This window comes from Parasteatoda tepidariorum, chromosome 2 (assembly GCF_043381705.1).
Source record: "Parasteatoda tepidariorum isolate YZ-2023 chromosome 2, CAS_Ptep_4.0, whole genome shotgun sequence".
NCBI lineage: Eukaryota > Metazoa > Arthropoda > Arachnida > Araneae > Theridiidae > Parasteatoda > Parasteatoda tepidariorum.
In genome coordinates this window covers 24,563,746-24,572,385 of record NC_092205.1, presented here as the reverse complement: position 1 = coordinate 24,572,385, position 8,640 = coordinate 24,563,746, and positions in this window count along the sequence as shown.

Genomic DNA, 8,640 nt, shown 5'->3' with positions numbered 1-8,640 from the left:
TATATATATATATATATATGAATTCTTTTGGTGCTCCTCAGGATATTGTATCGATAGATTTTGCTTTGGCTACATTAATACTATATTAGAAAATTAGAAAGCACTTTATGTTGCGGATATAATTGTGTGAGCTGATGACGAGATTATATCTTTTATAAATTTTAATTCTTTTTAAAAATATTTTATTTATTAATAATTTTTCTTCCTCACTTTTAAAAATTTACATATTTTTTTACACGTCTTCTCCGTATTTTTAACTCTATCTATATATGTAAAATCCCTTGTGTAAAAACAATTTTTGACCGTAATATCGAGTAAGGCAAGGAAGCAGTGTTATAGATATAAAAAAAATAGTTGAAGATAATTTTTATTGTTCTGCATTAATAATCAAAGTCAAGCAAAACCTAATTAAAAAAACAAACAAAACAGGATATTATTTGCAAAGTGAATCTCGGTTTTGCTATTTCAAATGAGCTTTTATTATCCTTGTTTAATGACACAAGGGAACATCAATTCATTTATATGATTGACTTAAGACACCTTTCCAATGAGCAAAACAATGAAACAGCAGTCGAGCAAACGAGAATTGTCATGCAACTTGATGTTTCCGAGTGATGTTTTTTTCGCCCTCTACGCCAAATAATCTTATTTGTACTTAACCTAGACACAGTGACCCATGTTTTACATTTTTTTTCCTTATGGAGTTGTCATTAAATCAAATGATAATACTCCATTATTGATTTAAGGATTTCCTTATTATATACGGATTTTTCAAATTATTTTCCTCCATTTTTTCACTCTTTCGGAGCTAGGATTAGAGTACCGGGGGACTGATTTAGTTTTTGTGCCCCTTCGATATTATTATTTAGAGGACGCCTTACCAAAGAAGAACTTTTCGTTGCAAATTCTCTTTTACCTTGGTAACTAATTTAAAATATAAAGTATAGATTTAGTGAGCTCAAACAAACATGGAGTAAGTAATTAAGTTTATAATGCTGAAAATAATTTTTTTTTAAATATCAAAATAAAAATAAATTATGAGAAGATAACTTTGGATTACGCAATGAAGAAGTTCGAATAATTTGCATTTTGGTGATTTTTTAAAAATTTTTTCAGCAATTAAAAATTTATGGCTTACTCTAGGTTTGCCTAAACTCAGTTTTTCTTTCTTTTAAGTTTGTAATGGAGATGAAAGAAAGTTTGCGACGAATTCTACTGTGGTATGACGTTCTATTACGGTCATGCTTTTCTGGATCAATTTAACATTAAGTTAACATTAATATTAAGTTATGGTTATATAAACACTGAATTGTCGGGTAAGCGTTTGAACTCGGAGAAAGATAAAACAAGTAAAACAATTACAAGCATCAATACTTAAAAAAATTATTTGAATAACAGAAAAAGGTACTAGCAAGAAATGTAAAACATACTGCAAAATAGATTTTTTTAGATAAGTATGAAATCGAACGAACATCACTTTATGAAAAATCATCTTCCTACAAGCGATTCCTATGAAAAAGAAGATTTCTATTTCATAAACAAGTACAATTAAATGTTCCATGATATCTAACAAACCAGCGGTGAACTAATTTATACGAATTTTCTTCATGTATTTGCAAGCACATGTCATTTTTGTGCGAACTATGCTTGGTTAATATTTTTTTTATCTTTAATTTTCAAAAGAAAAAAAAAAAAGAAAAAAAAAAGAGGGCAGTTTCTTAAATAGTCATTCAGAGCGTTGTACGAAATGCAAATTTTATAATTAAAACAGTTCGTACGAAAAAAAAAATGACACAAAAATGCAAGGAGAGCATTTTCTTTCCCTCTGACTTATAATAAATCTCATAAATTAACATCTCTTAACAGATGGGACACCGGTGTCCCATTTATATATGTTTTTCTTTTCTGACGCTCTAATTACGAGCAGAAATATATTTTGGTATTTTTTAATTATAAAAAAACAGTCTAATAGTTACTAAAAAAATCTGTTTGTTTATCGGAATTATATTTGTACTAAAAAACAAAATTCAAAAACAGTAATTTGAAAAACAAAAAAAACTTTTTTTTCATGCATATTTGAAAATGCATCAATACATAATTTTATAAATTAAAAAAGTTTCAATGATGAATAACTGTTTTTCTTAGATCTAAATAACTGCAAATTTGAAAAATTATTTCTTGAAACCGAGCTGTGTTTGGAAGATTTTACCTTAAACACAGAAAAAGACACCGGCGTTTCATGCTGTATTTCATAACAATAAATTACTAAAATGTTAAATATAACCCTTTTCACTTATTTTAACTTAAATTAAAGCAAATTAATCTAAAAAAAAGTAAGACAAATAAATTTAATAAAAATTCTGTGTCAAAGGGTTAACAAATGAAAGTTTCAGAATGGTAAAATGCATGGATGGAATTGAAAATGTAAGGAATGGCCATTAGAATACATTTATATACATTTTATTCTGGAATTCGTTTGTAAACACGTGACATGAATTTGATGCCTCTCTAAAGATGGTGCCAAGGGACATATGTCCTCTTTAATTACGCAAACCGTCTTTTATTTCTAAATTAGCCACCATTAAATTAAATTCCAATTATTTTTTTCAAAGACAACAATTCATTCTACAACTTTATCATGTTCTTACGAGGCCTATTTACTTAAGACTGCCACCAGCTGTTTGAAGAGAGATCTTTTTCGAAACATGTGAAAAAACAAACAAGTTTCTCACTCAATTAGAACGGGAGAATTATAACTGGACTTATTCTAGAATTCTATTTAATTTCTTCTGACAAAACTTAGATCAAGACTTTCTGTAATCAGCATTTTTTTGAATGGCTGTCAAATAAAATACATCTGTTCGTTCGAAGACTTTTAGATTTTATTTTTATGATTAATTTCAATTACCATTCAAGTTTACCAGTCAAGTATTCAAGTTTCTCAGCACCGTATCCAGTTGAAATTTTGAAGCACCGCTTCATTAATAATAAACGCTAAATTTTATTGTTTACATATCTGAGAAAAAAATACTAAGAAGTAACACGATAATCACAAATTTGTTGGATGAAAAAAAATCCAACTGAACGAAAATTAAAATTTTATTTATAATTCGATGACGAGGCCCGACCGAGTTTAAAAGTATCGAAAAGATGAAATCGAAAAGAAAAATATTCACTAGCGATATGCTTTTAATTCTTTTTATTTAATTTTCAGAAGTAAGCTGATAGTAGATATTTACTTAATTCGACAGTATCGTTTTGAGACATGCATAATACAAGAACGTTATTTAACCACAATTTGAGACATTAGATATGCGATTAGATTCTTTTATTTATTCTTTTTTTTCTAATTCAATTATATATACATATACAAAACAATATACAAGTTAGTTTAGTAATAATATATTTGTCTAGATTTTTTATAAATGAATTTGATTTTGCGAAATTTACGTTCAAAATAATTTTTAACGTTATTCAACATTTTTATTTTCGTTTCAAATTAATGATTTTATTCGTTGTTTTACGATTTTTTCTTTCTTTTTTGGGTGCACAATTTTTCGATGATATAGTATCATTCGAAAACAGACTTGTCAAAGAAGGTGGAAAATAAAGGCTAAGCTTTATTAAAAATTTTCATAGCATGATTATCAGGTACTACAGTTGAAACAAATCAAATTTATTAAATCAAAATCATACCAGAATACTCTGTAACAGCAACAGAATTTTCGTGGTAACAAAGGAAGACTTTTTTTCCAATGGTGATAAAGGTTAACGCTTTAATACTCGAGTAAGAAGGTACTAAAGTGTAATAGTTTTTTTTTTTTTGCATAGTTTATATAATTTTTTAATTAGAATTTTTGGTTACGAAATGATTTGTATAAGAAATTTTTTCGCCAAATAGGCAATAAAAAAATAGTTGAAAAAATTATAAAAGTATTTTCTTTAGCTTTCATTTAATAAATTGTAAAAAGAGAAAAAAAAAATTATTTTTTATAATTTTATCATAATATTGAATTTAGCCTTTTAAGGTATCCGACTGGTTTCGACAGTTTTTTAAAAGGCTCAATTAAAATCTTAATTTAACGTTATATTTGGTAAGCATGGATCTTAAAATTATAAATTTGAAGCAAAGTTTAAAAATTTATAAAATATCTTTCAAAATAAGGGCAAATTTGAGCTTCAAAACTACAAAATTTTCATGTCGCGATAACAATTCTACAACAAATAGTAGTGCATAAATTTCAAAATGAGTTTTTTTTTTAAATCAATAATGTCATTACATATGTTTTAGACTAAAATCTTAAAAAAAAAACAAAAAAAAAACAAGCAAACAGGCAATGAAATAAAACTAAATACTTTGTTTAATATTGGATTTTTAAAGAAAAATTCTACATATTCTAATGGTGAGCTTTTGAAAAAAAAATTATTCTAACCTAGACCTCTGCTTTAAATTCAAAGCATCGATAACAAAATCTACATTCACATTTTCAAAGAATTCTATAATAAATTTATTTTGCAATGTGCGTAAGCGTAAAGCAATTTTCTTAGATTCAAAATTCTAACAAAAAAATAACTTGAAAATTAATTTCTGAATATAAATTTTATTTGCTTTATAACAATTATTTATGCAAATAAATAAGAGTTCAAATACTCAAATAAAAAAATATTTTAGTTTCGTTTTCGTGAGTTTATTACCGGTTTCACTGCTCAGCAGGAGAAAAAACTAACTTCATATCTGAAAAACAGATAAAATTTTTTTAACAGGGCTTGGAAAGACAATAAGCTAAAGTTTAAAAATAGATAGTTTAAAAAAAGTCAATTTTTTTGTCTACATTGCCAATTTTTACCCAGTCGGATACTTTAAAAAAGCAAATACTATTAAAGTTTCTGATTAGGGAAAAAAGTTTTAAATCCAAGTAACCTTAGACAACAAACTTCTACGGCACCAAAAAGAATTAAACTTGGCGAAGTTTTCGGGGGTTGAGGACGAAAACAATAGCAAATCGCTATATTTAATACTTTAAACTAGAAACAACTTTATATATTACATTTTAAAAGTATCTCAAATGATATAAAACATCAAAAGCGGGAAAAAATAATTTAATAAATATGTTTTTTTTAAAGCTAATATGGATGGCAATTTTATTTGGAATTTTTTAGAGCATTAATTTTTAATTTAAGTCACAACTGATAGAAAATTTACTCCCATAGAAAACGCTTATTTAATGCAATTCACCATTTACTACAATAAAGTTCTTTGACTAACGCATCCTTTTAATTACTCTTCATTAAGGATGCTTTTTATTGAAAAACCATTCGACTTTTTATGGAAACATGGAGGTCAGCAGGATATGGAGGAGGGGGTTGTGATTTCTTCAGGTGGCTCTGCCCAATTGTTGAATGAAATCAAAACGAGACAGATTAAGGTTTAGAAGTCATTCCAATTTACTATCTCGCCGATTAGTCATCAGGTTGTATGACAGAGAGCTATTATTTAAATCGAAACTTTTTAGAGACCGGTCGTAATTTAGCACAACAGTTACTATATGTTTTGAAGAAGCATGTTTCTCTTGAAGATTTTTGCCACAAAGTAAGAGCCGGAAGTTAGGATTCATGTGTGTAATCATGAAAGTTATTTCTTCTATTTTTATCAGTCGGTACTTCTTTCAGTTATATCAGAGGTCGGAAAAACTACATAATTTTTGTAGTTTACTACAAATACTTTTATTATTATTATTTTTAAATGTAGCGTCTATAAGCTTCTTCCGAAATGTAGTTACTATTTTGCTTTTTTAAGGAAATGAATTTGGAAAAATTATTTTACACCGATATGTTTCGAATAGATTTTGAATAAAAAAATTGGCTTAACATGAAGAATTATTAGGAATTTTTATTCATGTTTACATGAACCAGTTTGTTATTCTAACACCTTTCAACTTTTTATTCCCTTCTTTAATTTAAAAAATGCTAGCAAATATTTGCAATTTTGTTAAGTGTTCAACACTTTTTTATTTCCTCTATGAAATTAAGCACGTCGAAAGTATGTTTCCATGCTATGAAATAACATCAGGGTTTATCGAGTGTACATTCGTAAGTGAAAGTGTGAAACTATTTATTATTCGTAATGGCAAGCTTAAATATTAGTTAGAAATGATTCTAAATACGCAACTCTTGTTAATGCTCAGTTACAGAGGCATTTTCATTGCGTCCATTGGTGGACTCGAAATTCGAACTCATCGAATTCGGAAAATTAGTTTCGCTAGAACCTTTTGTTTTTTCACTACTCCAACGTTAAAGGTAATTGCCAGGAATCGCTACAAACTACTGTTTTTTTTAATATTTAATATCGCACTATTCTCAACCCTACTTTGTAAAAGTAGCACGCTACGCTACAAACTACGAAAAAAAAGTAGCGACTACAGAAGTTTCATTACTTGCAGAGCGCCACTTCCAACCACTGAATAATATACTTAATCAAACGGCTTCATTGCGATCATACGCCGAAAGACAAAAATAATTTAACATTGTTTTTCGAAGCTCTGTCGCTTATGAAAATAAAAAAGCCTTAGTTAAATTGCTTTACAATTGAAGCAACGCGGTTATATTAAACTATAAATCTTGCCGTGAAGAATTATCAGCGCATTAGAACAGACAAATAGCTTAATTATTTTAAAAGTTATTAAACTTTTTTTTAAAATTCACCTATTTGGTGACACTTTTCCACATAGATCAAAACACTGCCGTATTCTCAGTTTTTCCAATTTCTTTTAAGACCAGGTAATGTAGCATTAAAGTAAGTTTTTAAGTATAAAAAAATTAGATAACAAACGCTTATCATTTTTACAAAACTGCTGCTTTTCTCCATATTGACGTTTTGTGCCATTTTCAAAATAAGCGTAGACAGTGCTGACTTTCAATAGGCTTATCTTGAGCATGAGTAACAGTTGCAAACACACAGCAGTTATAAAAATAGCATATTATTCGCAAAAAAAGTATAATTTTTTGCGTGTGTAATGCAAGTGCATTTTCACCAATACTCATTGATACATATAGGGAAAAGACCCTGTAGCTAAGACTGGAACGCCTGTTGGAGCTAAACTGTTTGACCTAGCAACTGTCAGATTTAACCAAGAAATTCATTGTTTTGTTGTATAAAATATCAAAGTTTAGTGCATTCATAAATGTACTAATCATTTTTTTTCAATTACCTTTTCTTTTCTAGAAAATATAAAACCATTCGTACACTTGTGAACTCTATGGAAAATTTAGAATTAATTAATATTTTTTTTAAAATTAGTTTTTAATTTTAATAAAAATTAATTTTATTATTTTACGCACGAAATACTACCAGTTATAACTATCTCTTATTATAATAAAATAAAAAAAATCTGTAAATTTGTTTGTTTACGTGCTGCTTTGAGAGTAAATGGAGAAACAATTATGAAATTTAATATTGTCGAAGATACTGAATCACAATCGTGCATCATTTTATATTAACTTGCGTTATTTATCCCATTCTAAATTTTTTCCTTGAAATTATAAGACATTTATTTTTCAGGATATTTATAAATTTTTCATTTTCAGAAACATGTTCAACTCACACTTTGTCGGTGAGCTTTTTAATTTGGACACAGCTCAAGATGCGTGTTTAAGAAAATGGACACAGCTATTTAAGAAAACGACTTAGAATTTGAATCCATTTCTCAAATTTATCTAACGAAATTTTTTTAAACAATTAGCTAATAAATCCAAATAAATTTTCGTATTGGGATCTCACCCATCTGCTTACATCATTTATAGCACATTTTTTTTTTAAAATAACTGTTTTTTTAAACGACTTTAAAGTCAATAGTTCTTTTTAAAGGCTGCCGCGAACTCAATAAATTCATAGTAGCAGTACGAATTTAGGACATTAAAAACCACTTTATCCTTTAGTATACTGAATATGACGAGATGTCTAAAGTTACATCCGCAATATATCGACCTAGAAGTCCGGAACCAGTTACGATTATAAGTGTTTAAAAAAAATGAAGAAAAGTAAGGAATTCTATGTTTATTGTTAAATTTGAGTTTGACATTAAAAAGACGTTTTTTTGCCAAGTCCACTATCTCCATTTCTTTAAACACAAATTTCGAGCTGTGTCCATTTTCTCAATCACATATATCTAGCCGTGTCCATTTCCTTAAACACACACTTCGATAGCTGTGCCTATTTTCTTAAACACGCATTTTTAACTGTATCTGATTTCTTGAACACGCATTTTTAACTGTGTCCACTTTCTTCAACACGGACCTCGATCTGTCCGTTTTCTTAAACACGAATTTCTGGATGTATTCATTTTTTAGAAACACGCATTTCTGTCTTTGCTCATTTTCCTCAACACGCATTTCGAACTGTTTTCGTTTTCTTAAACACGCATTTCGAGCTGTGTCCATTTTCTTAAATATGCATTTCGAGCTGCGTCAATAAAAAATTTCCCGACAATATGTTAAGCATTAGTTAAAATTATATGTAAATTATACACTAGTATCAATGGAATTTATAACCGATTAAACCTAAAAGGTAATTCTCATTCCATGAGTAAGGTTTTTTTTCTTTCTAATGTCTTAAATATTATTCATTAATAAAAATACATGCTC